This window comes from Oryzias latipes, chromosome 11 (assembly GCF_053564925.1).
Source record: "Oryzias latipes strain Hd-rR chromosome 11, Olatipes_Hd-rR_3.1".
Classification (NCBI taxonomy): Eukaryota; Metazoa; Chordata; class Actinopteri; order Beloniformes; family Adrianichthyidae; genus Oryzias; species Oryzias latipes.
In genome coordinates, this window is record NC_136247.1 from 2,367,244 (window position 1) to 2,385,027 (window position 17,784).

The 17,784-nt window shown below is 42.7% G+C and overlaps 14 non-coding genes across 14 annotated transcripts; 5 read left to right on the plus strand and 9 right to left on the minus strand.

Annotated features, from left to right (window-relative positions):
• Positions 1-1,062: 1,062 nt before the first annotated feature.
• Positions 1,063-1,134, minus strand: trnad-guc (transfer RNA aspartic acid (anticodon GUC)). The gene has a single exon. It is a non-coding gene; the product is annotated as a tRNA-Asp (tRNA).
• Positions 1,135-2,857: 1,723 nt separating this feature from the next.
• On the minus strand, positions 2,858-2,929 carry trnad-guc (transfer RNA aspartic acid (anticodon GUC)). The gene has a single exon. It is a non-coding gene; the product is annotated as a tRNA-Asp (tRNA).
• A 1,720-nt stretch (positions 2,930-4,649) lies between these two features.
• trnad-guc (transfer RNA aspartic acid (anticodon GUC)) lies at positions 4,650-4,721 on the minus strand. The gene has a single exon. It is a non-coding gene; the product is annotated as a tRNA-Asp (tRNA).
• Positions 4,722-4,928: 207 nt separating this feature from the next.
• On the plus strand, positions 4,929-5,002 carry trnan-guu (transfer RNA asparagine (anticodon GUU)). The gene has a single exon. It is a non-coding gene; the product is annotated as a tRNA-Asn (tRNA).
• Positions 5,003-6,411: 1,409 nt separating this feature from the next.
• Positions 6,412-6,485, plus strand: trnan-guu (transfer RNA asparagine (anticodon GUU)). The gene has a single exon. It is a non-coding gene; the product is annotated as a tRNA-Asn (tRNA).
• Positions 6,486-7,615: 1,130 nt separating this feature from the next.
• On the minus strand, positions 7,616-7,687 carry trnad-guc (transfer RNA aspartic acid (anticodon GUC)). Its single transcript has one exon. It is a non-coding gene; the product is annotated as a tRNA-Asp (tRNA).
• A 207-nt stretch (positions 7,688-7,894) lies between these two features.
• On the plus strand, positions 7,895-7,968 carry trnan-guu (transfer RNA asparagine (anticodon GUU)). The gene has a single exon. It is a non-coding gene; the product is annotated as a tRNA-Asn (tRNA).
• Positions 7,969-9,410: 1,442 nt separating this feature from the next.
• On the minus strand, positions 9,411-9,482 carry trnad-guc (transfer RNA aspartic acid (anticodon GUC)). The gene has a single exon. It is a non-coding gene; the product is annotated as a tRNA-Asp (tRNA).
• A 1,411-nt stretch (positions 9,483-10,893) lies between these two features.
• trnad-guc (transfer RNA aspartic acid (anticodon GUC)) lies at positions 10,894-10,965 on the minus strand. Its single transcript has one exon. It is a non-coding gene; the product is annotated as a tRNA-Asp (tRNA).
• A 207-nt stretch (positions 10,966-11,172) lies between these two features.
• Positions 11,173-11,246, plus strand: trnan-guu (transfer RNA asparagine (anticodon GUU)). The gene has a single exon. It is a non-coding gene; the product is annotated as a tRNA-Asn (tRNA).
• A 1,442-nt stretch (positions 11,247-12,688) lies between these two features.
• Positions 12,689-12,760, minus strand: trnad-guc (transfer RNA aspartic acid (anticodon GUC)). The gene has a single exon. It is a non-coding gene; the product is annotated as a tRNA-Asp (tRNA).
• Positions 12,761-14,483: 1,723 nt separating this feature from the next.
• On the minus strand, positions 14,484-14,555 carry trnad-guc (transfer RNA aspartic acid (anticodon GUC)). The gene has a single exon. It is a non-coding gene; the product is annotated as a tRNA-Asp (tRNA).
• Positions 14,556-14,762: 207 nt separating this feature from the next.
• Positions 14,763-14,836, plus strand: trnan-guu (transfer RNA asparagine (anticodon GUU)). Its single transcript has one exon. It is a non-coding gene; the product is annotated as a tRNA-Asn (tRNA).
• Positions 14,837-16,278: 1,442 nt separating this feature from the next.
• Positions 16,279-16,350, minus strand: trnad-guc (transfer RNA aspartic acid (anticodon GUC)). The gene has a single exon. It is a non-coding gene; the product is annotated as a tRNA-Asp (tRNA).
• Positions 16,351-17,784: the final 1,434 nt, after the last annotated feature.

Below are 17,784 nucleotides of genomic sequence, written 5' to 3' on the forward strand. Positions count from 1 at the left end.
AGTACTTTCATCCCTCAGCTCATGTAACTTTCTTAACTTCATATTCAAATCCAAATATTTCCCCAGACTCATGAAAATGCAAGAGTGGACACAAAGAGTGGGTGGGACAAGTGCTTTGGAACTTCAAAAGTACACAAAGCACGGTCCTCTTCTGTGCTGCTGCAACACACAGCCTGTTAATTTGGATGGACGCTCAAGCTTTCCCTAGGGCTGTAGGCTGAAGAACGTCCTGGCGCTGCCAACAGACATAGTTCCACTACATTGCAACTGCTGAGTATCTTGGTTACTCCACAAGCAAAACACCTCAGTAGACGCCCTGCTTGACAATTCAGTTCAAAAAGAAAGGGCCTTTTTCTCAATTCAATCTTTGCCTTCTGAGCAAGCAAGCACTTGTTAGTTTCACACTTTCCAAAGCTGGTCCTGGAAGATGTCAGGATGGACGAGGAGTCCGACGCACTGCGCTATAGTTGCAGTCTTGTACTGGCACGTGTTTGAATGCAACTTCTGACATTCAGCCAGCAGTCATGCTTATGCTCAGCTGTCCTAAACAATGTAACAGTGTATTATATTTACTGTCAAGCAACATCACCAACAAACTTGGTTGATGTCAAGTCATTTAGACAAAACGGACCTGTTTCTCTTTGGAGACTGTTGTCGGATGTGCTGGAAATGACGGAAAGACTGATCAATCCTTTCTGATTGCCTTTATCAGAAAACTCAGAAAACCTAACCTTAATTGTGAGAAAACAATGTCATGTCCTTCTTTGAAAGCTGTCTTTGAAAAGAAGCAGAAATGTGACAAGTGCCATATAGGACAGAAGCACTAAAGCTTTAGATGTGGACAAATGTTGTGAAACAGACAGTGCATTTGGAATAAATATTTGAGTCGCAAAGAATTGTGGGGTTCATGAATTACCTGTTGATTCTTGCAAAGAAGGCGGCCATTTTTGTGACACCACCGTGAGTGTGTAGGAGTTGATAGAGGTTTCACCAGCAAATAGGGGTTGTTGCAAGATAATGTGTTTTCTAGGAGCCAGTTGAAGGCTGAACTAGAAAAGGGCTCTCCCCGTCAGGGAATCGAACCCTGGTCTTCCGCGTGACAGGCGGAGATACTGTCCACTATACTAACGAGGAACTGACACACTTGAACAAACATGTCGAAGATGGGTCACAGACGAGCTGGGATGCACACTTTGTTTCCTCAATGGATGAAGTGGCATGAAAAACCAATTCAAATGCAATCTCTCACAAACAGACTTTTTAGTCCATTTCAAATAAGAAATGACATGTCATCATTTACCAACAAGCACTATAATCAGAATGGTATTTTCCACACATGTTGTCTCTGTGGCGCAATAGGCTAGCGCGTTCGGCTGTTAACCGAAAGGTTGGTGATTCAAGCCCACCCAGAGGCGTTGATTACTCCTGTCCTTCCTTCAATGCTAGTCTCATGTTTACTTCTATCTGGTTAGCTAATTTACTCAGTACTTTCATCCCTCAGCTCATGTAACTTTCTTAACTTCATATTCAAATCCAAATATTTCCCCAGACTCATGAAAATGCAAGAGTGGACACAAAGAGTGGGTGGGACAAGTGCTTTGGAACTTCAAAAGTACACAAAGCACAGGCCTCTTCTGTGCTGCTGCAACACACAGCCTGTTAATTTGGATGGACGCTCAAGCTTTCCCTAGGGCTGTAGGCTGAAGAACGTCCTGGCGCTGCCAACAGACATAGTTCCACTACATTGCAACTACTGAGTATCTTGGTTACTCCACAAGCAAAACACCTCAGTAGACGCCCTGCTTGACAATTCAGTTCAAAAAGAAAGGGCCTTTTTCTCAATTCAATGTTTGCCTTCTGAGCAAGCAAGCACCTGTTAGTTTCACACTTTCCAAAGCTGGTCCTGGAAGATGTCAGGATGGACGAGGAGTCCGACGCACTGCGCTATAGTTGCAGTCTCGTACTGGCACGTGTTTGAATGCAACTTCTGACATTCAGCCAGCAGTCATGCTTATGCTCAGCTGTCCTCAACAATGTAACAGTGCATTATATTTACTGTCAAGCAACATCACCAACAAACTTGGTTGATGTCAAGTCATTCAGACAAAACGGACCTGTTTCTCTTTGGACACTGTTGTCGGATGTGCTGGAAATGACGGAAAGACTGATCAATGCTTTCTGATTGCCTTTATCAGAAAACTCTTTCTGAGGTTCTGTGTGGTTTGTTTTGTATTTGTTTATAAGAACTTCAATTATATGGAATTTTCAGTTTTAAAGTGAATGGAAAAGGACAAGATGGGATTTCCTGGCGGTGAGAATTGATCTCATCACCAAGGAAACAACTTCTTAGGTCTTTGTCAGACAAGTTACAAATTGTATTTGTCCTTATTCCGGGAGGATTAAGGGCTACCTGGCTGTCATTGGATGCTATTGAAAGAGGTGTCAAGTCATTGCATTAGAACAATCGGTCTGACGACTTAGCTGTAATGCACAGTGGGCATCTTGTTGAACTTACCAAAACCTAACCTTAATTGTGAGAAAACAATGTCATGTCCTTCTTTGAAAGCTGTCTTTGAGAAGAAGCAGAAATGTGACAAGTGCCATATAGGACAGAAGCACTAAAGCTTTAGATGTGGACAAATGTTGTGATACAGACAGTGCATTTAGAATAAATATTTGAGTCACAAAGAATTGTGGGGTTCATGAATTACCTGTTGATTCTTGCAAAGAAGGCGGCCATTTTTGTGACACCACAGTGAGTGTGTAGGAGTTGATAGAGGTTTCACCAGCAAATAGGGGTTGTTGCAAGATAATGTGTTTTCTAGGAGCCAGTTGAAGGCTGAACTAGAAAAGGGCTCTCCCCGTCAGGGAATCGAACCCTGGTCTTCCGCGTGACAGGCGGAGATACTGTCCACTATACTAACGAGGAACTGACACACTTGAACAAACATGTCGAAGATGGGTCACAGACGAGCTGGGATGCACACTTTGTTTCCTCAATGGATGAAGTGGCATGAAAAACCAATTCAAATGCAATCTCTCACAAACAGACTTTTTAGTCCATTTCAAATAAGAAATGACATATCATTTACCAACAAGCACTATAATCAGAATGGTATTTTCCACACATGTTGTCTCTGAGGCGCAATAGGCTAGCGCGTTCGGCTGTTAACCAAAAGGTTGGTGGTTCAAGCCCACCCAGAGGCGTTGATTACTCCTGTCCTTCCTTCAATGCTAGTCTCATGTTTACTTCTATCTGGTTAGCTAATTTACTCAGTACTTTCATCCCTCAGCTCATGTAACTTTCTTAACTTAATATTCAAATCCAAATATTTCCCCAGACTCATGAAAATGCAAGAGTGGACACAAAGAGTGGGTGGGACAAGTGCTTTGGAACTTCAAAAGTACACAAAGCACAGGCCTCTTCTGTGCTGCTGCAACACACAGCCTGTTAATTTGGATGGACGCTCAAGCTTTCCCTAGGGCTGTAGGCTGAAGAACGTCCTGGCGCTGCCAACAGACATAGTTCCACTACATTGCAACTACTGAGTATCTTGGTTACTCCACAAGCAAAACACCTCAGTAGACGCCCTGCTTGACAATTCAGTTCAAAAAGAAAGGGCCTTTTTCTCAATTCAATCTTTGCCTTCTGAGCAAGCAAGCACTTGTTAGTTTCACACTTTCCAAAGCTGGTCCTGGAAGATGTCAGGATGGATGAGGAGTCCGACGCACTGCGCTATAGTTGCAGTCTCGTACTGGCACGTGTTTGAATGCAACTTCTGACATTCAGCCAGCAGTCATGCTTATGCTCAGCTGTCCTCAACAATGTAACAGTGCATTATATTTACTGTCAAGCAACATCACCAACAAACTTGGTTGATGTCAAGTCATTCAGACAAAACTGACCTGTTTCTCTTTGGAGACTGTTGTCGGATGTGCTGGAAATGACGGAAAGACTGATCAATCCTTTCTGATTGCCTTTATCAGAAAACTCTTTCTGAGGTTCTGTGTGGTTTGTTTTGTATTTGTTTATAAGAACTTCAATTACATGGAATTTTAAGTTTTAAAGTGAATGGAAAAGGACAAGATGGGATTTCCTGGCGGTGAGAATTGATCTCATCACCAAGGAAACAACTTCTTAGGTCTTTGTCAGACAAGTTACAAATTGTATTTGTCCTTATTCCGGGAGGATTAAGGGCTACCTGGCTGTCATTGGATGCTATTGAAAGAAGTGTCAAGTCATTGCATTAGAACAATCGGTCTGACGACTTAGCTGTAATGCACAGTGGGCATCTTGTTGAACTTACCAAAACCTAACCTTAATTGTGAGAAAACAATGTCATGTCCTTCTTTGAAAGCTGTCTTTGAAAAGAAGCAGAAATGTGACAAGTGCCATATAGGACAGAAGCACTAAAGCTTTAGATGTGGACAAATGTTGTGAAACAGACAGTGCATTTAGAATAAATATTTGAGTCGCAAAGAATTGTGGGGTTCATGAATTACCTGTTGATTCTTGCAAAGAAGGCGGCCATTTTTGTGACACCACAGTGAGTGTGTAGGAGTTGATAGAGGTTTCACCAGCAAATAGGGGTTGGTGCAAGATAATGTGTTTTCTAGGAGCCAGTTGAAGGCTGAACTAGAAAAGGGCTCTCCCCGTCAGGGAATCGAACCCTGGTCTTCCGCGTGACAGGCGGAGATACTGTCCACTATACTAACGAGGAACTGACACACTTGAACAAACATGTCGAAGATGGGTCACAGACGAGCTGGGATGCACACTTTGTTTCCTCAATGGATGAAGTGGCATGAAAAACCAATTCAAATGCAATCTCTCACAAACAGACTTTTTAGTCCATTTCAAATAAGAAATGACATGTCATCATTTACCAACAAGCACTATAATCAGAATGGTATTTTCCACACATGTTGTCTCTGTGGCGCAATAGGCTAGCGCGTTCGGCTGTTAACCAAAAGGTTGGTGGTTCAAGCCCACCCAGAGGCGTTGATTACTCCTGTCCTTCCTTCAATGCTAGTCTCATGTTTACTTCTATCTGGTTAGCTAATTTACTCAGTACTTTCATCCCTCAGCTCATGTAACTTTCTTAACTTCATATTCAAATCCAAATATTTCCCCAGACTCATGAAAATGCAAGAGTGGACACAAAGAGTGGGTGGGACAAGTGCTTTGGAACTTCAAAAGTACACAAAGCACAGGCCTCTTCTGTGCTGCTGCAACACACAGCCTGTTAATTTGGATGGACGCTCAAGCTTTCCCTAGGGCTGTAGGCTGAAGAACGTCCTGGCGCTGCCAACAGACATAGTTCCACTACATTGCAACTACTGAGTATCTTGGTTACTCCACAAGCAAAACACCTCAGTAGACGCCCTGCTTGACAATTCAGTTCAAAAAGAAAGGGCCTTTTTCTCAATTCAATCTTTGCCTTCTGAGCAAGCAAGCACTTGTTAGTTTCACACTTTCCAAAGCTGGTCCTGGAAGATGTCAGGATGGACGAGGAGTCCGACGCACTGCGCTATAGTTGCAGTCTCGTACTGGCACCTGTTTGAATGCAACTTCTGACATTCAGCCAGCAGTCATGCTTATGCTCAGCTGTCCTCAACAATGTAACAGTGCATTATATTTACTGTCAAGCAACATCACCAACAAACTTGGTTGATGTCAAGTCATTCAGACAAAACGGACCTGTTTCTCTTTGGAGACTGTTGTCGGATGTGCTGGAAATGACGGAAAGACTGATCGATCCTTTCTGATTGCCTTTATCAGAAAACTCAGAAAACCTAACCTTAATTGTGAGAAAACAATGTCATGTCCTTCTTTGAAAGCTGTCTTTGAAAAGAAGCAGAAATGTGACAAGTGCCATATAGGACAGAAGCACTAAAGCTTTAGATGTGGACAAATGTTGTGAAACAGACAGTGCATTTAGAATAAATATTTGAGTCGCAAAGAATTGTGGGGTTCATGAATTACCTGTTGATTCTTGCAAAGAAGGCGGCCATTTTTGTGACACCACAGTGAGTGTGTAGGAATTGATAGAGGTTTCACCAGCAAATAGGGGTTGGTGCAAGATAATGTGTTTTCTAGGAGCCAGTTGAAGGCTGAACTAGAAAAGGGCTCCCCCCGTCAGGGAATCGAACCCTGGTCTTCCGCGTGACAGGCGGAGATACTGTCCACTATACTAACGAGGAACTGACACACTTGAACAAACATGTCGAAGATGGGTCACAGCCGAGCTGGGATGCACACTTTGTTTCCTCAATGGGTGAAGTGGCATGAAAAACCAATTCAAATGCAATCTCTCACAAACAGACTTTTTGGTCCATTTCAAATAAGAAATGACATGTCATCATTTACCAACAAGCACTATAATCAGAATGGTATTTTCCACACATGTTGTCTCTGTGGCGCAATAGGCTAGCGCGTTCGGCTGTTAACCGAAAGGTTGGTGGTTCAAGCCCACCCAGAGGCTTTGATTACTCCTGTCCTTCCTTCAATGCTAGTCTCATGTTTACTTCTATCTGGTTAGCTAATTTACTCAGTACTTTCATCCCTCAGCTCATGTAACTTTCTTAACTTCATATTCAAATCCAAATATTTCCCCAGACTCATGAAAATGCAAGAGTGGACACAAAGAGTGGGTGGGACAAGTGCTTTGGAACTTCAAAAGTACACAAAGCACAGTCCTCTTCTGTGCTGCTGCAACACACAGCCTGTTAATTTGGATGGACGCTCAAGCTTTCCCTAGGGCTGTAGGCTGAAGAACGTCCTGGCGCTGCCAACAGACATAGTTCCACTACATTGCAACTACTGAGTATCTTGGTTACTCCACAAGCAAAACACCTCAGTAGACACCCTGCTTGACAATTCAGTTCAAAAAGAAAGGGCCTTTTTCTCAATTCAATCTTTGCCTTCTGAGCAAGCAAGCACTTGTTAGTTTCACACTTTCCAAAGCTGGTCCTGGAAGATGTCAGGATGGACGAGGAGTCCGACGCACTGCGCTATAGTTGCAGTCTCGTACTGGCACCTGTTTGAATGCAACTTCTGACATTCAGCCAGCAGTCATGCTTATGCTCAGCTGTCCTCAACAATGTAACAGTGCATTATATTTACTGTCAAGCAACATCACCAACAAACTTGGTTGATGTCAAGTCATTCAGACAAAACGGACCTGTTTCTCTTTGGAGACTGTTGTCGGATGTGCTGGAAATGACGGAAAGACTGATCGATCCTTTCTGATTGCCTTTATCAGAAAACTCAGAAAACCTAACCTTAATTGTGAGAAAACAATGTCATGTCCTTCTTTGAAAGCTGTCTTTGAAAAGAAGCAGAAATGTGACAAGTGCCATATAGGACAGAAGCACTAAAGCTTTAGATGTGGACAAATGTTGTGAAACAGACAGTGCATTTAGAATAAATATTTGAGTCACAAAGAATTGTGGGGTTCATGAATTACCTGTTGATTCTTGCAAAGAAGGCGGCCATTTTTGTGACACCACCGTGAGTGTGTAGGAGTTGATAGAGGTTTCACCAGCAAATAGGGGTTGGTGCAAGATAATGTGTTTTCTAGGAGCCAGTTGAAGGCTGAACTAGAAAAGGGCTCTCCCCGTCAGGGAATCGAACCCTGGGCTTCCGCGTGACAGGCGGAGATACTGTCCACTATACTAACGAGGAACTGACACACTTGAACAAACATGTCGAAGATGGGTCACAGCCGAGCTGGGATGCACACTTTGTTTCCTCAATGGGTGAAGTGGCATGAAAAACCAATTCAAATGCAATCTCTCACAAACAGACTTTTTAGTCCATTTCAAATAAGAAATGACATGTCATCATTTACCAACAAGCACTATAATCAGAATGGTATTTTCCACACATGTTGTCTCTGTGGCGCAATAGGCTAGCGCGTTCGGCTGTTAACCGAAAGGTTGGTGGTTCAAGCCCACCCAGAGGCTTTGATTACTCCTGTCCTTCCTTCAATGCTAGTCTCATGTTTACTTCTATCTGGTTAGCTAATTTACTCAGTACTTTCATCCCTCAGCTCATGTAACTTTCTTAACTTCATATTCAAATCCAAATATTTCCCCAGACTCATGAAAATGCAAGAGTGGACACAAAGAGTGGGTGGGACAAGTGCTTTGGAACTTCAAAAGTACACAAAGCACAGTCCTCTTCTGTGCTGCTGCAACACACAGCCTGTTAATTTGGATGGAAGCTCAAGCTTTCCCTAGGGCTGTAGGCTGAAGAACGTCCTGGCGCTGCCAACAGACATAGTTCCACTACATTGCAACTACTGAGTATCTTGGTTACTCCACAAGCAAAACACCTCAGTAGACGCCCTGCTTGACAATTCAGTTCAAAAAGAAAGGGCCTTTTTCTCAATTCAATCTTTGCCTTCTGAGCAAGCAAGCACTTGTTAGTTTCACACTTTCCAAAGCTGGTCCTGGAAGATGTCAGGATGGACGAGGAGTCCGACGCACTGCGCTATAGTTGCAGTCTCGTACTGGCACCTGTTTGAATGCAACTTCTGACATTCAGCCAGCAGTCATGCTTATGCTCAGCTGTCCTCAACAATGTAACAGTGCATTATATTTACTGTCAAGCAACATCACCAACAAACTTGGTTGATGTCAAGTCATTCAGACAAAACGGACCTGTTTCTCTTTGGAGACTGTTTTCGGATGTGCTGGAAATGACGGAAAGACTGATCAATGCTTTCTGATTGCCTTTATCAGAAAACTCTTTCTGAGGTTCTGTGTGGTTTGTTTTGTATTTGTTTATAAGAACTTCAATTATATGGAATTTTAAGTTTTAAAGTGAATGGAAAAGGACAAGATGGGATTTCCTGGCGGTGAGAATTGATCTCATCACCAAGGAAACAACTTCTTAGGTCTTTGTCAGACAAGTTACAAATTGTATTTGTCCATATTCCGGGAGGATAAAGGGCTACCTGGCTGTCATTGGATGCTATTGAAAGAGGTGTCAAGTCATTGCATTAGAACAATCGGTCTGACGACTTAGCTGTAATGCACAGTGGGCATCTTGTTGAACTTACCAAAACCTAACCTTAATTGTGAGAAAACAATGTCATGTCCTTCTTTGAAAGCTGTCTTTGAAAAGAAGCAGAAATGTGACAAGTGCCATATAGGACAGAAGCACTAAAGCTTTAGATGTGGACAAATGTTGTGAAACAGACAGTGCATTTAGAATAAATATTTGAGTCGCAAAGAATTGTGGGGTTCATGAATTACCTGTTGATTCTTGCAAAGAAGGCGGCCATTTTTGTGACACCACCGTGAGTGTGTAGGAGTTGATAGAGGTTTCACCAGCAAATAGGGGTTGGTGCAAGATAATGTGTTTTCTAGGAGCCAGTTGAAGGCTGAACTAGAAAAGGGCTCTCCCCGTCAGGGAATCGAACCCTGGTCTTCCGCGTGACAGGCGGAGATACTGTCCACTATACTAACGAGGAACTGACACACTTGAACAAACATGTCGAAGATGGGTCACAGACGAGCTGGGATGCACACTTTGTTTCCTCAATGGATGAAGTGGCATGAAAAACCAATTCAAATGCAATCTCTCACAAACAGACTTTTTAGTCCATTTCAAATAAGAAATGACATGTCATCATTTACCAACAAGCACTATAATCAGAATGGTATTTTCCACACATGTTGTCTCTGTGGCGCAATAGGCTAGCGCGTTCGGCTGTTAACCGAAAGGTTGGTGTTTCAAGCCCACCCAGAGGCGTTGATTACTCCTGTCCTTCCTTCAATGCTAGTCTCATGTTTACTTCTATCTGGTTAGCTAATTTACTCAGTACTTTCATCCCTCAGCTCATGTAACTTTCTTAACTTCATATTCAAATCCAAATATTTCCCCAGACTCGTGAAAATGCAAGAGTGGACACAAAGAGTGGGTGGGACAAGTGCTTTGGAACTTAAAAAGTACACAAAGCACGGTCCTCTTCTGTGCTGCGGCAACACACAGCCTGTTAATTTGGATGGACGCTCAAGCTTTCCCTAGGGCTGTAGGCTGAAGAACGTCCTGGCGCTGCCAACAGACATAGTTCCACTACATTGCAACTGCTGAGTATCTTGGTTACTCCACAAGCAAAACACCTCAGTAGACACCCTGCTTGACAATTCAGTTCAAAAAGAAAGGGCCTTTTTCTCAATTCAATCTTTGCCTTCTGAGCAAGCAAGCACTTGTTAGTTTCACACTTTCCAAAGCTGGTCCTGGAAGATGTCAGGATGGACGAGGAGTCCGACGCACTGCGCTATAGTTGCAGTCTTGTACTGGCACGTGTTTGAATGCAACTTCTGACATTCAGCCAGCAGTCATGCTTATGCTCAGCTGTCCTCAACAATGTAACAGTGTATTATATTTACTGTCAAGCAACATCACCAACAAACTTGGTTGATGTCAAGTCATTTAGACAAAACGGACCTGTTTCTCTTTGGAGACTGTTGTCGGATGTGCTGGAAATGACGGAAAGACTGATCAATCCTTTCTGATTGCCTTTATCAGAAAACTCAGAAAACCTAACCTTAATTGTGAGAAAACAATGTCATGTCCTTCTTTGAAAGCTGTCTTTGAAAAGAAGCAGAAATGTGACAAGTGCCATATAGGACAGAAGCACTAAAGCTTTAGATGTGGACAAATGTTGTGAAACAGACAGTGCATTTGGAATAAATATTTGAGTCGCAAAGAATTGTGGGGTTCATGAATTACCTGTTGATTCTTGCAAAGAAGGCGGCCATTTTTGTGACACCACCGTGAGTGTGTAGGAGTTGATAGAGGTTTCACCAGCAAATAGGGGTTGTTGCAAGATAATGTGTTTTCTAGGAGCCAGTTGAAGGCTGAACTAGAAAAGGGCTCTCCCCGTCAGGGAATCGAACCCTGGTCTTCCGCGTGACAGGCGGAGATACTGTCCACTATACTAACGAGGAACTGACACACTTGAACAAACATGTCGAAGATGGGTCACAGACGAGCTGGGATGCACACTTTGTTTCCTCAATGGATGAAGTGGCATGAAAAACCAATTCAAATGCAATCTCTCACAAACAGACTTTTTAGTCCATTTCAAATAAGAAATGACATGTCATCATTTACCAACAAGCACTATAATCAGAATGGTATTTTCCACACATGTTGTCTCTGTGGCGCAATAGGCTAGCGCGTTCGGCTGTTAACCGAAAGGTTGGTGGTTCAAGCCCACCCAGAGGCTTTGATTACTCCTGTCCTTCCTTCAATGCTAGTCTCATGTTTACTTCTATCTGGTTAGCTAATTTACTCAGTACTTTCATCCCTCAGCTCATGTAACTTTCTTAACTTCATATTCAAATCCAAATATTTCCCCAGACTCATGAAAATGCAAGAGTGGACACAAAGAGTGGGTGGGACAAGTGCTTTGGAACTTCAAAAGTACACAAAGCACAGTCCTCTTCTGTGCTGCTGCAACACACAGCCTGTTAATTTGGATGGAAGCTCAAGCTTTCCCTAGGGCTGTAGGCTGAAGAACGTCCTGGCGCTGCCAACAGACATAGTTCCACTACATTGCAACTACTGAGTATCTTGGTTACTCCACAAGCAAAACACCTCAGTAGACGCCCTGCTTGACAATTCAGTTCAAAAAGAAAGGGCCTTTTTCTCAATTCAATCTTTGCCTTCTGAGCAAGCAAGCACTTGTTAGTTTCACACTTTCCAAAGCTGGTCCTGGAAGATGTCAGGATGGACGAGGAGTCCGACGCACTGCGCTATAGTTGCAGTCTCGTACTGGCACCTGTTTGAATGCAACTTCTGACATTCAGCCAGCAGTCATGCTTATGCTCAGCTGTCCTCAACAATGTAACAGTGCATTATATTTACTGTCAAGCAACATCACCAACAAACTTGGTTGATGTCAAGTCATTCAGACAAAACGGACCTGTTTCTCTTTGGAGACTGTTTTCGGATGTGCTGGAAATGACGGAAAGACTGATCAATGCTTTCTGATTGCCTTTATCAGAAAACTCTTTCTGAGGTTCTGTGTGGTTTGTTTTGTATTTGTTTATAAGAACTTCAATTATATGGAATTTTAAGTTTTAAAGTGAATGGAAAAGGACAAGATGGGATTTCCTGGCGGTGAGAATTGATCTCATCACCAAGGAAACAACTTCTTAGGTCTTTGTCAGACAAGTTACAAATTGTATTTGTCCATATTCCGGGAGGATAAAGGGCTACCTGGCTGTCATTGGATGCTATTGAAAGAGGTGTCAAGTCATTGCATTAGAACAATCGGTCTGACGACTTAGCTGTAATGCACAGTGGGCATCTTGTTGAACTTACCAAAACCTAACCTTAATTGTGAGAAAACAATGTCATGTCCTTCTTTGAAAGCTGTCTTTGAAAAGAAGCAGAAATGTGACAAGTGCCATATAGGACAGAAGCACTAAAGCTTTAGATGTGGACAAATGTTGTGAAACAGACAGTGCATTTAGAATAAATATTTGAGTCGCAAAGAATTGTGGGGTTCATGAATTACCTGTTGATTCTTGCAAAGAAGGCAGCCATTTTTGTGACACCACCGTGAGTGTGTAGGAGTTGATAGAGGTTTCACCAGCAAATAGGGGTTGGTGCAAGATAATGTGTTTTCTAGGAGCCAGTTGAAGGCTGAACTAGAAAAGGGCTCTCCCCGTCAGGGAATCGAACCCTGGTCTTCCGCGTGACAGGCGGAGATACTGTCCACTATACTAACGAGGAACTGACACACTTGAACAAACATGTCGAAGATGGGTCACAGACGAGCTGGGATGCACACTTTGTTTCCTCAATGGATGAAGTGGCATGAAAAACCAATTCAAATGCAATCTCTCACAAACAGACTTTTTAGTCCATTTCAAATAAGAAATGACATGTCATCATTTACCAACAAGCACTATAATCAGAATGGTATTTTCCACACATGTTGTCTCTGTGGCGCAATAGGCTAGCGCGTTCGGCTGTTAACCGAAAGGTTGGTGTTTCAAGCCCACCCAGAGGCTTTGATTACTCCTGTCCTTCCTTCAATGCTAGTCTCATGTTTACTTCTATCTGGTTAGCTAATTTACTCAGTACTTTCATCCCTCAGCTCATGTAACTTTCTTAACTTCATATTCAAATCCAAATATTTCCCCAGACTCATGAAAATGCAAGAGTGGACACAAAGAGTGGGTGGGACAAGTGCTTTGGAACTTCAAAAGTACACAAAGCACAGTCCTCTTCTGTGCTGCTGCAACACACAGCCTGTTAATTTGGATGGAAGCTCAAGCTTTCCCTAGGGCTGTAGGCTGAAGAATGTCCTGGCGCTGCCAACAGACATAGTTCCACTACATTGCAACTACTGAGTATCTTGGTTACTCCACAAGCAAAACACCTCAGTAGACGCCCTGCTTGACAATTCAGTTCAAAAAGAAAGGGCCTTTTTCTCAATTCAATCTTTGCCTTCTGAGCAAGCAAGCACTTGTTAGTTTCACACTTTCCAAAGCTGGTCCTGGAAGATGTCAGGATGGACGAGGAGTCCGACGCACTGCGCTATAGTTGCAGTCTCGTACTGGCACCTGTTTGAATGCAACTTCTGACATTCAGCCAGCAGTCATGCTTATGCTCAGCTGTCCTCAACAATGTAACAGTGCATTATATTTACTGTCAAGCAACATCACCAACAAACTTGGTTGATGTCAAGTCATTCAGACAAAACGGACCTGTTTCTCTTTGGAGACTGTTTTCGGATGTGCTGGAAATGACGGAAAGACTGATCAATGCTTTCTGATTGCCTTTATCAGAAAACTCTTTCTGAGGTTCTGTGTGGTTTGTTTTGTATTTGTTTATAAGAACTTCAATTATATGGAATTTTAAGTTTTAAAGTGAATGGAAAAGGACAAGATGGGATTTCCTGGCGGTGAGAATTGATCTCATCACCAAGGAAACAACTTCTTAGGTCTTTGTCAGACAAGTTACAAATTGTATTTGTCCATATTCCGGGAGGATAAAGGGCTACCTGGCTGTCATTGGATGCTATTGAAAGAGGTGTCAAGTCATTGCATTAGAACAATCGGTCTGACGACTTAGCTGTAATGCACAGTGGGCATCTTGTTGAACTTACCAAAACCTAACCTTAATTGTGAGAAAACAATGTCATGTCCTTCTTTGAAAGCTGTCTTTGAAAAGAAGCAGAAATGTGACAAGTGCCATATAGGACAGAAGCACTAAAGCTTTAGATGTGGACAAATGTTGTGAAACAGACAGTGCATTTAGAATAAATATTTGAGTCGCAAAGAATTGTGGGGTTCATGAATTACCTGTTGATTCTTGCAAAGAAGGCAGCCATTTTTGTGACACCACCGTGAGTGTGTAGGAGTTGATAGAGGTTTCACCAGCAAATAGGGGTTGGTGCAAGATAATGTGTTTTCTAGGAGCCAGTTGAAGGCTGAACTAGAAAAGGGCTCTCCCCGTCAGGGAATCGAACCCTGGTCTTCCGCGTGACAGGCGGAGATACTGTCCACTATACTAACGAGGAACTGACACACTTGAACAAACATGTCGAAGATGGGTCACAGACGAGCTGGGATGCACACTTTGTTTCCTCAATGGATGAAGTGGCATGAAAAACCAATTCAAATGCAATCTCTCACAAACAGACTTTTTAGTCCATTTCAAATAAGAAATGACATGTCATCATTTACCAACAAGCACTATAATCAGAATGGTATTTTCCACACATGTTGTCTCTGTGGCGCAATAGGCTAGCGCGTTCGGCTGTTAACCGAAAGGTTGGTGGTTCAAGCCCACCCAGAGGCTTTGATTACTCCTGTCCTTCCTTCAATGCTAGTCTCATGTTTACTTCTATCTGGTTAGCTAATTTACTCAGTACTTTCATCCCTCAGCTCATGTAACTTTCTTAACTTCATATTCAAATCCAAATATTTCCCCAGACTCATGAAAATGCAAGAGTGGACACAAAGAGTGGGTGGGACAAGTGCTTTGGAACTTCAAAAGTACACAAAGCACAGTCCTCTTCTGTGCTGCTGCAACACACAGCCTGTTAATTTGGATGGAAGCTCAAGCTTTCCCTAGGGCTGTAGGCTGAAGAACGTCCTGGCGCTGCCAACAGACATAGTTCCACTACATTGCAACTACTGAGTATCTTGGTTACTCCACAAGCAAAACACCTCAGTAGACGCCCTGCTTGACAATTCAGTTCAAAAAGAAAGGGCCTTTTTCTCAATTCAATCTTTGCCTTCTGAGCAAGCAAGCACTTGTTAGTTTCACACTTTCCAAAGCTGGTCCTGGAAGATGTCAGGATGGACGAGGAGTCCGACGCACTGCGCTATAGTTGCAGTCTCGTACTGGCACCTGTTTGAATGCAACTTCTGACATTCAGCCAGCAGTCATGCTTATGCTCAGCTGTCCTCAACAATGTAACAGTGCATTATATTTACTGTCAAGCAACATCACCAACAAACTTGGTTGATGTCAAGTCATTCAGACAAAACGGACCTGTTTCTCTTTGGAGACTGTTTTCGGATGTGCTGGAAATGACGGAAAGACTGATCAATGCTTTCTGATTGCCTTTATCAGAAAACTCTTTCTGAGGTTCTGTGTGGTTTGTTTTGTATTTGTTTATAAGAACTTCAATTATATGGAATTTTAAGTTTTAAAGTGAATGGAAAAGGACAAGATGGGATTTCCTGGCGGTGAGAATTGATCTCATCACCAAGGAAACAACTTCTTAGGTCTTTGTCAGACAAGTTACAAATTGTATTTGTCCATATTCCGGGAGGATAAAGGGCTACCTGGCTGTCATTGGATGCTATTGAAAGAGGTGTCAAGTCATTGCATTAGAACAATCGGTCTGACGACTTAGCTGTAATGCACAGTGGGCATCTTGTTGAACTTACCAAAACCTAACCTTAATTGTGAGAAAACAATGTCATGTCCTTCTTTGAAAGCTGTCTTTGAAAAGAAGCAGAAATGTGACAAGTGCCATATAGGACAGAAGCACTAAAGCTTTAGATGTGGACAAATGTTGTGAAACAGACAGTGCATTTAGAATAAATATTTGAGTCGCAAAGAATTGTGGGGTTCATGAATTACCTGTTGATTCTTGCAAAGAAGGCAGCCATTTTTGTGACACCACCGTGAGTGTGTAGGAGTTGATAGAGGTTTCACCAGCAAATAGGGGTTGGTGCAAGATAATGTGTTTTCTAGGAGCCAGTTGAAGGCTGAACTAGAAAAGGGCTCTCCCCGTCAGGGAATCGAACCCTGGTCTTCCGCGTGACAGGCGGAGATACTGTCCACTATACTAACGAGGAACTGACACACTTGAACAAACATGTCGAAGATGGGTCACAGACGAGCTGGGATGCACACTTTGTTTCCTCAATGGATGAAGTGGCATGAAAAACCAATTCAAATGCAATCTCTCACAAACAGACTTTTTAGTCCATTTCAAATAAGAAATGACATGTCATCATTTACCAACAAGCACTATAATCAGAATGGTATTTTCCACACATGTTGTCTCTGTGGCGCAATAGGCTAGCGCGTTCGGCTGTTAACCGAAAGGTTGGTGTTTCAAGCCCACCCAGAGGCGTTGATTACTCCTGTCCTTCCTTCAATGCTAGTCTCATGTTTACTTCTATCTGGTTAGCTAATTTACTCAGTACTTTCATCCCTCAGCTAATGTAACTTTCTTAACTTCATATTCAAATCCAAATATTTCCCCAGACTCATGAAAATGCAAGAGTGGACACAAAGAGTGGGTGGGACAAGTGCTTTGGAACTTCAAAAGTACACAAAGCACAGGCCTCTTCTGTGCTGCTGCAACACACAGCCTGTTAATTTGGATGGACGCTCAAGCTTTCCCTAGGGCTGTAGGCTGAAGAACGTCCTGGCGCTGCCAACAGACATAGTTCCACTACATTGCAACTACTGAGTATCTTGGTTACTCCACAAGCAAAACACCTCAGTAGACGCCCTGCTTGACAATTCAGTTCAAAAAGAAAGGGCCTTTTTCTCAATTCAATGTTTGCCTTCTGAGCAAGCAAGCACCTGTTAGTTTCACACTTTCCAAAGCTGGTCCTGGAAGATTTAAGGATGGACGAGGAGTCCGACGCACTGCGCTATAGTTGCAGTCTTGTACTGGCACGTGTTTGAATGCAACTTCTGACATTCAGCCAGCAGTCATGCTTATGCTCAGCTGTCCTCAACAATGTAACAGTGCATTATATTTACTGTCAAGCAACATCACCAACAAACTTGGTTGATGTCAAGTCATTCAGACAAAACGGACCTGTTTCTCTTTGGACACTGTTGTCGGATGTGCTGGAAATGACGGAAAGACTGATCAATGCTTTCTGATTGCCTTTATCAGAAAACTCTTTCTGAGGTTCTGTGTGGTTTGTTTTGTATTTGTTTATAAGAACTTCAATTATATGGAATTTTCAGTTTTAAAGTGAATGGAAAAGGACAAGATGGGATTTCCTGGCGGTGAGAATTGATCTCATCACCAAGGAAACAACTTCTTAGGTCTTTGTCAGACAAGTTACAAATTGTATTTGTCCTTATTCCGGGAGGATTAAGGGCTACCTGGCTGTCATTGGATGCTATTGAAAGAGGTGTCAAGTCATTGCATTAGAACAATCGGTCTGACGACTTAGCTGTAATGCACAGTGGGCATCTTGTTGAACTTACCAAAACCTAACCTTAATTGTGAGAAAACAATGTCATGTCCTTCTTTGAAAGCT